We start from the raw sequence: 14,203 nt of genomic DNA, 5'->3' as shown, positions 1-14,203 counted from the left end.
CTACCAGTGTAGTCCAGGTCGGGCGTCGGTTCATCAGGCTCCCCGCAGTCGCTGCATACAGCCGTGAGCCCGGCCAGCTCGCGCGGCACGCTGGTGTCGCAGGGCGGACACGTGTACCGCAACGCGCGGCCCTACAGCAAGGCCGCCAAGCTCAGGTGAGTGACTACCAGTGTAGTCCAGGTCGGGCGTCGGTTCATCGGGCTCCCCGCAGTCGCTGCATACAGCCGTGAGCCCGGCCAGCTCGCGCGGCACGCTGGTGTCGCAGGGCGGACACGTGTACCGCAACGCGCGGCCCTACAGCAAGGCCGCCAAGCTCAGGTGACTACCAGTGTAGTCCAGGTCGGGCGTCGGTTCATCGGGCTCCCCGCAGTCGCTGCATACAGCCGTGAGCCCGGCCAGCTCGCGCGGCACGCTGGTGTCGCAGGGCGGACACGTGTACCGCAACGCGCGGCCCTACAGCAAGGCCGCCAAGCTCAGGTGAGTGACTACCAGTGTAGTCCAGGTCGGGCGTCGGTTCATCAGGTCGGGCACACGGCCGTTAGTCCGGCCAGCTCGCGCGGCACGCTGGTGTCGCAGGGCGGACACGTGTACCGCAACGCGCGGCCCTACAGCAAGGCCGCCAAGCTCAGGTGAGTGACTACCAGTGTAGTCCAGGTCGGGCGTCGGTTCATCAGGTCGGGCACACGGCCGTTAGTCCGGCCAGCTCGCGCGGCACGCTGGTGTCGCAGGGCGGACACGTGTACCGCAACGCGCGGCCCTACAGCAAGGCCGCCAAGCTCAGGTGAGTGACTACCAGTGTAGTCCAGGTCGGGCGTCGGTTCATCGGGCTCCCCGCAGTCGCTGCATACAGCCGTGAGCCCGGCCAGCTCGCGCGGCACGCTGGTGTCGCAGGGCGGACACGTGTACCGCAACGCGCGGCCCTACAGCAAGGCCGCCAAGCTCAGGTGAGTGACTACCAGTGTAGTCCAGGTCGGGCGTCGGTTCATCGGGCTCCCCGCAGTCGCTGCATACAGCCGTGAGCCCGGCCAGCTCGCGCGGCACGCTGGTGTCGCAGGGCGGACACGTGTACCGCAACGCGCGGCCCTACAGCAAGGCCGCCAAGCTCAGGTGAGTGACTACCAGTGTAGTCCAGGTCGGGCGTCGGTTCATCGGGCTCCCCGCAGTCGCTGCATACAGCCGTGAGCCCGGCCAGCTCGCGCGGCACGCTGGTGTCGCAGGGCGGACACGTGTACCGCAACGCGCGGCCCTACAGCAAGGCCGCCAAGCTCAGGTGAGTGACTACCAGTGTAGTCCAGGTCGGGCGTCGGTTCATCGGGCTCCCCGCAGTCGCTGCATACAGCCGTGAGCCCGGCCAGCTCGCGCGGCACGCTGGTGTCGCAGGGCGGACACGTGTACCGCAACGCGCGGCCCTACAGCAAGGCCGCCAAGCTCAGGTGAGTGACTACCAGTGTAGTCCAGGTCGGGCGTCGGTTCATCAGGCTCCCCGCAGTCGCTGCATACAGCCGTGAGCCCGGCCAGCTCGCGCGGCACGCTGGTGTCGCAGGGCGGACACGTGTACCGCAACGCGCGGCCCTACAGCAAGGCCGCCAAGCTCAGGTGAGTGACTACCAGTGTAGTCCAGGTCGGGCGTCGGTTCATCAGGCTCCCCGCAGTCGCTGCATACAGCCGTGAGCCCGGCCAGCTCGCGCGGCACGCTGGTGTCGCAGGGCGGACACGTGTACCGCAACGCGCGGCCCTACAGCAAGGCCGCCAAGCTCAGGTGAGTGTGTGAGGAATACCATTGACAATCATCATCATATCAGCCAGAGAACGTCCACTGCTGGACATAGGCCTCCCCCTATGACTTCCACATCGCACGGTTGGTGCGTTGACAGTGCTACTGATTAATCTGTGACTGTTTGACACGGGCTTTATGGCCACCCAGTGGCGTCGTATTGACGTGACACAGAGAAACGTCCGGCCTTATAAGGCCGGCCGAATTGCTATAGCAAGTCTACCAAACTGAGACAGTTTAGACGCTTAGAGTTAATGACTTGTGACACCGGCTTTATGGGCTCCCAAAGTGGCGTCGTATTGGCGTGACACACTCGCAGAGAAACGTCCGGCCCTACAGCAAGGCCACCAAGCTCAGGTGAGTGTCTGAGAATTGCCACGGCAGCTGTCACGCTCCGGGGTGTGACAATGGCTTTGCGACCTCTCAATGTCGTACTGGGCATGACACACCTCTAGGTACGCGCGCACGCGTTACTCTAAATGCCCGTCCCTACAACAAGCAGCAAGTCCACCGAGCTGAGGTAAGTGTACAGTGGTAGTTTGCACGCCTAGAGTTGTTTGCGTGTGACACCGGCTTTATGTTCGAACAGACGCGCACCTTTACATCAAGGCGAGTCTGTAGCGTGGACAGCTGTTACACTTCACGATAATGGACGGTGATACCAGGGAACCCGTGTTCCGTGACACCAGCTTTGAATCGCGCGGCATTTCAGCAAGCCGACTACAGGTAATTTATTATTTCAGCTTACCAAATGCAGCTAAACTGAAGTGGCTTCATTGTTATTTGACTTTAGCACGTCTTTGTTAACAATACTGACTGACACATCTGTAGCGCACATTGTCATTATCTTGCCTCCGATAATTCGGTTTCCATGTGTGAAACTGTGGTGACAGGTTTTAGATCAACAATTGAAAATGACATGGATTACATTTGGAGTACATTTGAACGAACGGAAGTCTAATAATTTCACTAAAATTAGTAAAATCACTATTTATCTTCGTTCAGTTTGTGCGTCACGGGATAATGAATTCCAGAATTTAAATAGTTTTCACTTGATCACATATTATGCCTTTTTAAACATTCGTTTTTATTTATTTTTCCTTATATTTTACTTTCAAATTAATGATTTTATTTTATTCAAATGTTCCAATTTATTTTTGTTTCAGTTCTCAATGGTCACTTTAGGCGATTGTATAGGGTCAGTATGGGTTCGCCAAATTATGCACAATTTCTGCACAATATACGAAATACATAAAGTTTAAAATAGCATAGCACAAACTTTATACTTTTTATAATACATGGATGAAAGAGACAACGCTCTACAAAAGTTCAGCTTTTGGATATCGGTGTCTCTCTCAAGCATGTGTCAGTAGAATTATTGTGTGCTGTACATTTAGAATGATGCTAGAAAGTCAGCGACTTGCTGCGAAAAGAAGTTGTGGTTTTGTATAATTTTCTTAATGATTAACGACTTAAAAATGGTATCATAAATCTATGGAACATTAAATCTAATAAAACAAGAATCTCAGAAACTTATTTATTTGGTATTTATAGCAGTCAAAATTGAGGAGTCTGCAGTATTTACAAGCAAAAGTATTTTAGTCAAAACTAAAAATTATAAAAGATGCATTTACATAGCCTCGGATGTACAAAATTGTGATCGTATTGTTTTGTCTTTTTTGTTATTATTTAATTTTGTGTTACAAGTGACTTGATTGTATTTGACTTCTTATTCAAAATCTAAGTGCTTGCTTAGATTTTTCTTTAGTTTATACTTATTTGAGTATAATTATTACTTTTTTCTTTTTATTTCATCTTTCATTCCACTTTTAATGGAACCAACAATATTATATTATGCATTTATGTATAAAATGTAATTTAGTATTAAAAGATTATTGCTTGTTTCTTTTTATTTCATCTTTCATTCCACTTTTAATGGAACCAACATTATTATATGCATTTATGTATAAAAAATAATTTAGTATTAAAATAGTAATAGACTATTAAAAAATGGTGAGATCTTGATAAAGGAAAAAGGAAACGAAGTACCTGAGATGAGTGTGCAAGTAACTGATTGTGATAATTATGATTTTATATTATTGTATATCATTTTATTGTAGAATTATAATTTTTGTGGCAAATATCCGCCATAGCTCAAATTAGGGTCAAGTAGTTCATGACACCTAAAGTGGACAAAAAGTTGATAATACAACCTTATTCCGTTGGAACAAAGACGTGTTGCGAACTTTTTGGCTTCTTTGGGTGTCACAAACTATTTGACGCTGAATGACCACGCCTTAAATTTTTGGCCTCTTCTTTTGGGCCAGTTCTCTGTTTAACAGGGGATAGGCTGGTTTTAGAGTCACGCTGACGCACGCTGACCGTCAGCGCTGACTGCCGAAATGTATGAAGCGTCGGCGCCGAGCGATCAGCGTCACTCAGGAACGTTCCCTTCAATTACATACAAATTGATCTGTCAGCGCCGACGATCAGCGAGCGGTCAGCGCGATCTTAAAACCAGCCATACAGTATGGACACAATATGCGAACAAAACGTATAAGATATGCGTATTGGAGTTATAATAAGAGAAAGGCGAGTTCCCAGTTGTATGGTTGTGACGGACATTTGCCATTGTTACAAACATATTGTAAGTAGAATTTGACTTTAATTTCGTTTATGTATAAATAAATGCATTTTAATTTATTTTTCGTTTTTATTATTTTCGATGTTTGTCATTTATTTTGTAGATACAGAATTTAGTTTTGTCAATATTAATTTTTTCATGATGTGAAAACTATTTGGCCCCAAATTCGATAACATTTCGCATGTTGGGTTCAACTTGCCACTCAGCTAAATTTAAGCCTTATGTAAGTTGTAATAGGTGTGATGTTGCAACAAAATTGTGTAGTTTGATGTGCTGTCGAATTATTAAACCCGAATTTAATATTTCATACGCTTTGAATATGGAACCGCCTAGATTCATAATAAAGGGTGTGCGTGACCCTTGAAAGGTTCAACTTAGTAAACGCGTTCCAGTCTCCTTTAAGTGACCTGCTTACGTGGCACACAGCGCGTGCTCTGAATGCGTGAGCTAATCTACGAGTAAATCCGGTGCGGATTTATAAACTTTATGTGGACTTAAACCCTGTATATTATTTTAAAGGAGAGCGAGTATGAGTAAACCTACAGATTGAGCGGTTACATATAGCTATTTACTTAGACTATGTTTGCGAAGCTTGTGAAAAATCAAAATCTGTGAATCTTTTCCTTTGTGGGAAAAATGAAGATACTCAAACTAATTGGTGATGAAGGCGTTCAAGGCCCGCACCAGAAATTAGAGATCAAAATCTGTTTCTCTGCCGTCGATGTTTAATTCAAATTTCATAATAAAAAATGTATTAAAACATTAATAAAACAATGTGATATATTTCTAAAAAAGGCTGTATTTAAAACCTAATTCCGTACAAATCCTGCCAATCAAAAACCAGGACGCGTAAAATGAAAAATCTAAAAGGTTAAGCTCTCACGTAACTCAATTAAAATACGAGAGGCACTAACGGCAATTTCCATCGGACCATCCCAACAACATGTAATTGGTGTAATTCTCAAACATCGCGTTAACGTTTGAAACCACGTTGGGCGCCAACTTGCCTTTTTGCGGCGGCGCGGGACGTAGGGGAGGGGGCAGCGTCGCTCGGTCTCGGCCGCCCGCCAGTTGCGCCGCAGCCGTCGCCGCGACCACACGTCTGCGTAGCGCCCGCGTCTCGCCCACACATGAAAAGCCCGATCTAATCGTGAGTGGACCGGATTACATAATTGCTTTCACTGGCATCACACACGACTGTTCAAATACGAAACATGGCTACAGACACCAATAAATGCATATGGAGTAACTTGATCGCAATCAGACTGATCTGGTTTGTAGCTATGCATTTTTGGCACAGTTGTTAACTGTAGATGTCTCTCCTCCACATGACTATTATGATGAAATTGATATTACACTCACTAAGCACAAATGCTTTGCTCAATCTTCTCGGTCGGTTCAAATCAATTCAATATTTATGTTACGGTCAAAGTGATAAATGTGAAAATTATGAATAATCGCCGGTTATTATGAATAATTACCGCATGATTTGGTAAATGTGATTAATATGAGGTCATTTATGTGTGTATAAAACTAAATAGGCGGCTTAGGGGTGGCCCAAGGGCCACCCCCGCCGCACCTTAACCTATTTTTCACTTTAAATCAAAACATTATGTTATAGGCATCATGGAAAAGTAATATTATGCAAGAAACATTCCAAACTCATTATGCCAAATTATATTTATATATGATATCAAAACGTTCAAAAGTTTGGCTGTACACGAGCACGTACACAAGATGTTGTTCTCTTTTATGAAATTTGTTAGTACTAAGGTTGAATTATTAAATAATCACTGTTAAATGTGATTAATTTATCACTTTTACCGCGACTGTCTGTAATTATTCATAATAACCGGTTATTATTAATAATTTTCAATTTATCACATTAACCGTAACATTTACAACAAAAATCTAAACATTCGAAACTTCCAGAAACAATACTATCGGAAAACTTCCAGAAGGCTTTTTCCAAGTGGGATAAAACTCATAAGACGTATAAAAGATATTAGCGTTGATACCGGGGATAGAGACAAATCCTGCCATATATTTCAACAAGTATTACGGTGCCGTAACACCTGCTGATACCGCAAAATCCGTTATGTAGTTTAGGTAGGCTACAGGTATAAATTAGTTCAAGAAACAGACGCAGTATACTCACGCCTACATAACATTATTTCTCTGGTTATGTAATACGAATAAAATATAAGGTTTAGTAAAGAGTTAAAAATTACTGCAGTTTTCTTATTCGTTCGGTTCAGACGACATGAATGGTGAGTCACTTTCGATCGCGTTCGGCTCAACGTTGGCGTAGCGTGATTTACACCATAATTAGACTTAAATTGTTAAAACGTGACGTTAATATTTGAGTTTTCAGACGTTTTCATGGACAGTTTGGCACGTAATTGATAAAATTCAAAGAATATTGAACTCAATTACTGTAATTAATTATTAATTTATTTTTTGACTTGGCTGATTGTCAGGTCAATCGAATATTCTGCTCAAGAACGGTTTTTGATCATTTACGAAGGAGTAGGCTTTGGGTCACCAGCCTCATTCGTGTATAATTTATTCAGTTTATATATCCAAGAATACTTTTGCCTAGTTTAAGTAGTTGAAGCTTTCTCGGATTAATTTTGTTGATTTAAGGTTTTTACTTTGATCCAGGCATTAAGTAATTAATAATATTGTCTAATTAATAATCCATAGTCCAGTTGGTACACTGGCTATTATAGCCCAGCAAAAAAGAAAACGTATCTGGTAATCTTCAAAGGTTTTTCGTTTTGCCCATATTGGTTGAGCTTGAATACACCGAACTGTTGCCCACACAATAGCCCGTCATAACACGCCCCACAGGCTTTCAAATCAATCACTCTGGATGTAGGTATAATAGTAAGATATCTACTGTGGTTATGTAGGTACTTATGTTTATCATTAACACAGTCAGTAGGTAGTAGGTATAAAACTCGGTATGCCAGCGAGAACCTTTCATAATTCCCATGACGTCTATGGCTGAAAATGTCTTCCTTATATTTGCTACAATACGGCTCTCTAGAAGGCACTCTGCAAGCCGACATCGTGTGTATCCAGTTCCAAATCAACGAATGTTGCCGACTGGTCGGCCATTTGCATTCAGATTGCTATCCCATCTAGAACGTTCGGTATTGCCGAAGCTTGATGCGTATGGTCTGCCTGCTGCGGATCAATGACATCCCTATCTATAAATTATGACTTGACTCTCTGTAAAAGCAGTTGACTAAAATTATTCCCATGTACACAGATGCGCACTTTTGGACCTTTATATAGCCTGACCAGGAACATAAAAACCCTCGCCATGTTGCGGAAAACTAATGGTACTAATTTCTTTTAATGGCAACAGTAACTGAAAACTTCATTGACATGTCACCTTGCATGTCAGTCTATTGCTGTCAAAGTGTAAACAAACTTTATTTTAAATGTGCGCAATTGATTTTGTGAATTAAATTGCTAAAATCTTTTTATAGTCGTGAAAGAAAAGTGGTTTGCATTGTGTCAAAGTATTTGTCGAAGAGAAATACTAAGGGTTCGGACAATATTTTCATTGAATAATGTTTCCGACAAAGGTTGTCAAATTGACTGACATGTTTATCGTATAGTACAGTCCACTATGAAAATTAGCTGTGGTTTGTTTCAACTACCTATTTTAAAGATTTTTGTCACTTTCTAAGTGTTGAATTTTATGGAATTGGGAAAGAAGTACCGAGTTTGAAGCGTTCATGAGCAGACATTGCAGTTGAATATTCAAGTTCTGAATTTGATTATTGATGAATAATAAAATAAATCGTACTAGCTCGATTAATGGTTTCATTTTATTTATTTAAACCAGGTTACCTATAATAATATTTTTTCGTTAATTTATGAAAATAACAAATTAGCCCGTAATTCTGAATCCTGATACATAAAGTAAGTCTATTAATTTAACACAGGTACGCCGTACGACTGTACTCAGTGTTGCACTATCAAATGCAACTGACGCGCCTCTATGCCAAGGTTTTTATGTTCCTGGTCAGGCTATACTTGTAACTTATTTTATCTTACTTTTTCAGTAGGTAGACATATTAGTTTCGTGATTTTTGTAATAATAAGAACTGGATCTATAGGGACGATATGCAATTTAGGTAACATAGTTTATAAGCTTCATGATTATGCATGAATTGCGCAGCATTTACAGCACAAAATACAGCATCAAGTTAAAGTATAAAATAGTTAGTTAATTAGCTAACAAAGGTAGGTAGGTACATCGTTTCATTATAAACTTTCTACGTAGTAGGTAGATCCAAAGTTAAACTTCAGCTTATTCAACTAACTTGTGAAAGTCAACGTGACTTGGTAATAGCACGAGCGAAATACGAGAACGTAGGTTTACTTAGCAGATGGGGGGTGAAACTTAGGATTAGTGGGGAGAATTGAGAAACGCATTTGATCAGCAATTTCTTGTTTATAAGTTTGGCTTGAACTAAAGCTTTGTAGACTCAATAATATACTTAATAGAGAAGGACGAAATTAAGGTAGGCTATTATGGACATAATCTTATTTTTGTTATAAGAGCTTGAATTGCATTCAAAGCTTTATACACCTTCGACATATTAGAGATCTGCAGGTGTCTACTTCCACTACCAAGCAACAATTTTATACAACAGTCTAGTCTAGTCCGCAAAAAAAGTCTTGTCCCTTTTTAGAAAACCATAACGTTCCATAGCTCTTCCACAATCATGTTGAGTCACTCTAGTTTGTACTGAGTGTTTCATTGTACTCTTTTTAAAAGCTTTTACATTCTGGAGATCTTTGAAATGCAAGAAATTAATTACGAAACTTCGCGTCCGCGAAAAATATCTTCTCTCTTTTTCAGGAAAACATTACTTCTTTGGCTCAAAATTTGGTTAAAGTGAGAGTCAATTTGTGGGAGTTTCTGTGCCTACTTACTTACCTACTTGTCCCTTTTGTGGTTATTCTTGCTCCAGTATTAAATCTGGCGAAACCGCGGAGTTACTCGTAGCTTCCAAATTAAGTGCCGTTCTCTTTTGTTCCATCGTCTAGCTCTATTTGAATAATAGCCGTTTTATTACGCTAATGTAGGTATTTCGGGCCGGCGTGACTTAACTTGCCGCAGGGAGCAAATAGATATTATATTTTGCTACTGAATGCGGAGGCACGCTCTATTGACTTAATAAGTCGGGATAATGATTTCGTGTGGTTGTGTGATTTGTTAGAGTAGAATAGGGCTACCACTCTTCAATAGCGACAGATATGCGAACACCTGTATTTTTTTTTTATTGGGGTAAACAAACAGTGACAAACAAGAAATTATACAAATAAGTATACATTACAATAGTAAGTGTCCATTTGTCACCAACACCGTTTACCACAGAGTTATTAAACAAAATCATTACACATTTCGTTGAGAGGTAGTGTACTTATAAATTTGTGTTGGTTCAAATAGTACTGTCCTGCAATGTGAGCAATATCATTTTTCTGAATGCACCTGGTTGAGCCGCAATAATATCGACTGAGTGAAAGCTCTAGGCCTAGGATGCGCGCCGTGGCGTGGTAAAGCGTTAATCACGCCATTTTATCGATTTTACGCGATAAACCCATACATTTGTCGTTTAAAATTGTCGGTAAAAATTTGTCACGGCGCGCATCCTAGCCCGGCAGGCATAGCCCAGTCTAGCCAGCATATAGAGAGGATCGTGCTCGTGCTCCTGCAGTAGATGGAGACTACATGTTCTGATAATGTAAAGAAATTGATAATCTTCGTCCAAACTTCGTCCAAGCAGTCTTGCTAGCGCGGATTGTCAGAATTTACAGGTCTTTGCACCTGAGGAGTGCGGTCGGATTCCAACATTACTAAATCAAATTATTTATTTAACTACCATACATCTAACTCTACACAGATATACCTACATAAGATACAAGCAGTGAGGGTTATAAAGCATCATAAAATCTGCGCGAACATGATTCCCTCCCACAACTCACTCGGAATGTATTACCCTCCAGATTGTTACATAAGATGTAAAGTCGGTATATAGGTACAAGACTCGCTCTTGTTCGAGAAAGCATTTCCCAAATGACGCTATTTTATTTCGCTCAATCAAATTTTATTTCGCCTTTTATTCGTTCGCATTGGCGTTGTGGAACACAATCGTCTTTAGGAACTTCGATATTCTTGGCAAAGGAAATAGAGTAACGTTTATCGGTTTTCGGGTAATACCCAAAATCACCAAACGCTAAAGGGAATAATGACGTACTTATTACCGTTTGTGGGATTATGTTGTTCGAAGGGGAAATGAGGAAAACAAAAGAATTACATGTCGTCTCCGGTACAAATGTTTGGATTAGAAAATATTATAGTTATACTTTTTACATAAGTGAAGTGAGGTAAGTAAACTTTGGATGGAAACACTTTCTACTTAACTCTAGTCTGGGTTTTAATCTTCTTAAGAAGTTGGCAACTTCAATAGAATCTTTCACTTAGACCTAACTTATGTAATGAAGAAACAACTGCAGTAATTGATATTAGACAATGTTTATTTACTGAAACATGCTATAGATTGCCCAGTAATAAATCCTAAATAGATTACATAGTCATTATGGATTGGGGGAGGCCTATGTTCAGCAGTGGACGCTCTGTGGCTGAAATGATGATGAGATTACATAGTTAATATATTCTTCAGATACTGTAGCAACAAAAATAACGGTAGAATATTCCATCAACACTTATCTAATCTTAACATCGCGCTCACTCAAGATGGAAATCTCGACTTGAGCTGTACTTAGTGTCATAATTTATACAGGGTCAAACTTGAGCCCCTCGAGAAATGAGAGCCATCTAGAGCTTTCGTTAATGCGGGTTTTCCAGTTAAATATTCTTCGTAAAGTAGAGGAAGATTACTTAGCACATAATATAGGCAAGGAAATACCTGATCCTTTAGGCTCATGAGTGTTAAACTTATATCGTTTGGGATATAATTGATAGATCAACATAACATAAAACATCTTTGTCTGATTTCATGCTTCTACGCGTTGCTGATGGCATAATGATTATATCATCAATAGGCCAGTAGAATTAAACACAAAAATGAGTAAAATCGGAAATAATTCCTACTAACGATTTTAGTGCTTTAATGGCTTCATTAGTTGCCCATAAAGACTGTCCTAAGTTTTCGACTTCGACGGAGTTGTGCTTAAGTGGTGGGGGCCCCCGAAAGGGGCGCTTTTTCGGTTTTCCGGTTATACCGCGTAAAGGACTTACCCTATCGAAAAGTGGTCTTCCTGACGGTTGAAGGGCATTTAATCCTGCATCAAATAAGACCAAATTCATATGTTTTGAACAAACCGTTCTCGTGCAAATGTTCGGCAAAGTAGAAAATGTGCGTATAATTAATGACCCTCTCCACGTCCAATGGCTCGTTACCCGTAGGCTTCCAAGTCTTGAAAAGGAGCGCCTCAACCAGTGTAACCCTATCAAGGCTTACGAGCTGGATGCGCCTATCCTTGTTCATTCCAGCCGTTCCTTAACTGCGGTTGCTGCACCTCTTCCTGGCACTTACCTGAACGACTCTGTGTTACCTACTGTGGCTGCCCCTCTTCCTTGTATCCTCCTGCACGACTACATTGCCTAGCCGTATGCCTGGTCTAAGGTTCGACGCCAAAAATCAACAATTGTTGTAGTTCATATTAAAACGCTGAAGAGTTTTTTGTTTGTTTGTTTGAACGCGCTAATCTCAAGAATTACTACTTTAATTGAAATAATTATTTTTGCGTTAAATAGCTCATAAATTGAGAAAGGCTATAGGATATAATATTTAATCACTGTACGACTAATAGAGGCGAAGCAGTAAAGAAAAATGTTGCAAGCACGGAAAATAGTATTTAAACTATTTTCACGCGTACGAAGTTGATTTTGTGGCGTCTAACCTTGGACCAGGCATATTAGGAGAGGGGCAGCCACATTAGGTAACACAGAGTCGTTCAGGAGAGTGCCAGGGAGAGGTGCTGCAACCGCAGTTAAGGAACGGTTGGGACGAACAAGGATAAGCGAATCCAACTCGTGAGCCTTGACAGGGATACGCTGGTTAAGGCGACCCTTATACATGGCTTGGGAACTTACGGGTGACGAGCTATTGGACGTGGAGAGGGTCATTAATTATACACATATTTTCTACTTTGCCGAACATTTGCACGAGAACGGTTTGTCCAAAACATATGAATTTGGTCTTATTTAATGCAGGATTAAATTCCCTTCAACCGTCAGGAAGACCACTTTACGATAGGGTAAGTCCTTTACACGGTATAACAGGAAAACCGAAAAAGCGCCCCTTTCGGGGGCCCCCACCACTTAAGCACAACTCCGTCGAAGTCGAAAACCTAGGAGAGTCTTAATGGGCAACCAATGAAGCCATTAAAGCAATAAAATCTTTTGTAGGAATTATTTCCGATTTAAAATCTAATTCTACTGGACTACAAAGTTTTATTCCTTGTCATTGGAGGGATAATGTGATCATTAATGATTGTAAAGTACGTTCGTTAAATAAATAAGTGTGATTTTGGAGAAAATCGTAACTTACACGTGTCACACGCACAATTGTTAGGCCTCAGCCTCGAACTTAGCGGGCAGCGGGGCGGCGGCGGCGGCGGCGCGGGAGCGGCAGGATGTTATGCGTAAAATCAAATAGACCGGTTCTCGAAAACAGCGGGGCGGCAGCGGGCAACGAGCGGGCAGCGGCGAGGGAGCGGGCAACGAGCGGGCAGCGCACTCCTTGTTTTGCCCACAATAAATCGAGCGTTAGGAATAAATTTGAATCGAAATAAAATTGTCGCCGTTGTTCAGACATTTCGTTTGCGAATAAAAACAAATATCTCGACAACACAACCCCGAACACAACACTTCGCCGCTAAAGCGCCGCGCGAGCTGCCCGCTTGTTTCGAGAACGGGTCTGCGTTGCCCGCCCCGCTCCCGCGCCGCCGCCGCTCCCGCCCCGCTGCCCGCTAAGTTCGAGGCTGAGGCCTTAGGAACGCTTTTTTCATTTCAGTAAAATATTTCTTTCTCATATAAAATCGTATTCATGTAAAAAAAATCTAGCCAACTTTATCGGTCTCGCCCTTCAATAATGGCAAAAGTGACATAGACGGATGGTCTCGATTATTACTCGTATATTGAAATTCTTTTACCGAACTTTTTACGACGACGTTTCTGAGATTGAGAGACTGAATAAAGGTATTGTTGTCTAACAAATCCAATTTATGTAGAGTCGCTAGCATATCAACTTTATTATGGCGATATTGTTCTGCCTGACGACCACCATTTACCTAAAGAAGCCTGGATCTCTTTCGAAGTCCAACTAAACTACAGTTCGAGAGCTCTCGTTTTATTGTATATCAAATACTTTGGCAAAATTCAAATAAAAGACAAAATCTTCGATGAATTATTGATACTGGGACGGGATCCCAACACCTGGTGCCTGTTGGCCCCTAAAGTTAAATCTGTACTTAAGAACAGCGTGAGTCTAAACGTCGGGTCTCCTAAGCCCTTCCCAAGGTCGCAGTACGGTCGGGTGGATTATTTTAAGATTATTTCGTTTGTTTAGGAAGGTTAGGTCAGGTCCAGAAGTTGTGGGACACGTGGAGAGGAGAATTTAATAATCCTTTTAGATAAACAGTTTAAGCGTTTTTAAAATTATCTTAAAAAAGGTAGAAGCGCATCAATTTTGTTAAAATAAGTGTCTAAGTAAGTAGCTCAGTTGGAAGAG

General features: G+C 42.2%; 1 protein-coding gene and 1 long non-coding RNA gene across 2 annotated transcripts in view; both read left to right on the top strand.

The window, feature by feature from the left end:
- Positions 1-12: 12 nt before the first annotated feature.
- LOC135074450 (uncharacterized) lies at positions 13-4,477 on the top strand. Its single transcript, XR_010257844.1, has 2 exons — positions 13-1,759; positions 2,941-4,477. It is a non-coding gene; the product is annotated as an uncharacterized LOC135074450 (long non-coding RNA).
- A 1,031-nt stretch (positions 4,478-5,508) lies between these two features.
- LOC135076381 (oxysterol-binding protein-related protein 1) overlaps positions 5,509-14,203 on the top strand; it is a 47,535-nt gene continuing 38,840 nt past the window's right edge. The window contains exon 1 of the mRNA XM_063970875.1: positions 5,509-5,691. The gene's annotated coding sequence lies outside the window, so the exon portion shown is untranslated. The remainder of the gene's footprint in view (positions 5,692-14,203) is intronic.

Source organism: Ostrinia nubilalis, chromosome 1 (assembly GCF_963855985.1).
Source record: "Ostrinia nubilalis chromosome 1, ilOstNubi1.1, whole genome shotgun sequence".
Classification (NCBI taxonomy): Eukaryota; Metazoa; Arthropoda; class Insecta; order Lepidoptera; family Crambidae; genus Ostrinia; species Ostrinia nubilalis.
The sequence above is the reverse complement of the archived record's forward strand: the minus strand, read 5'-3'. Positions and strand labels throughout refer to the sequence as shown.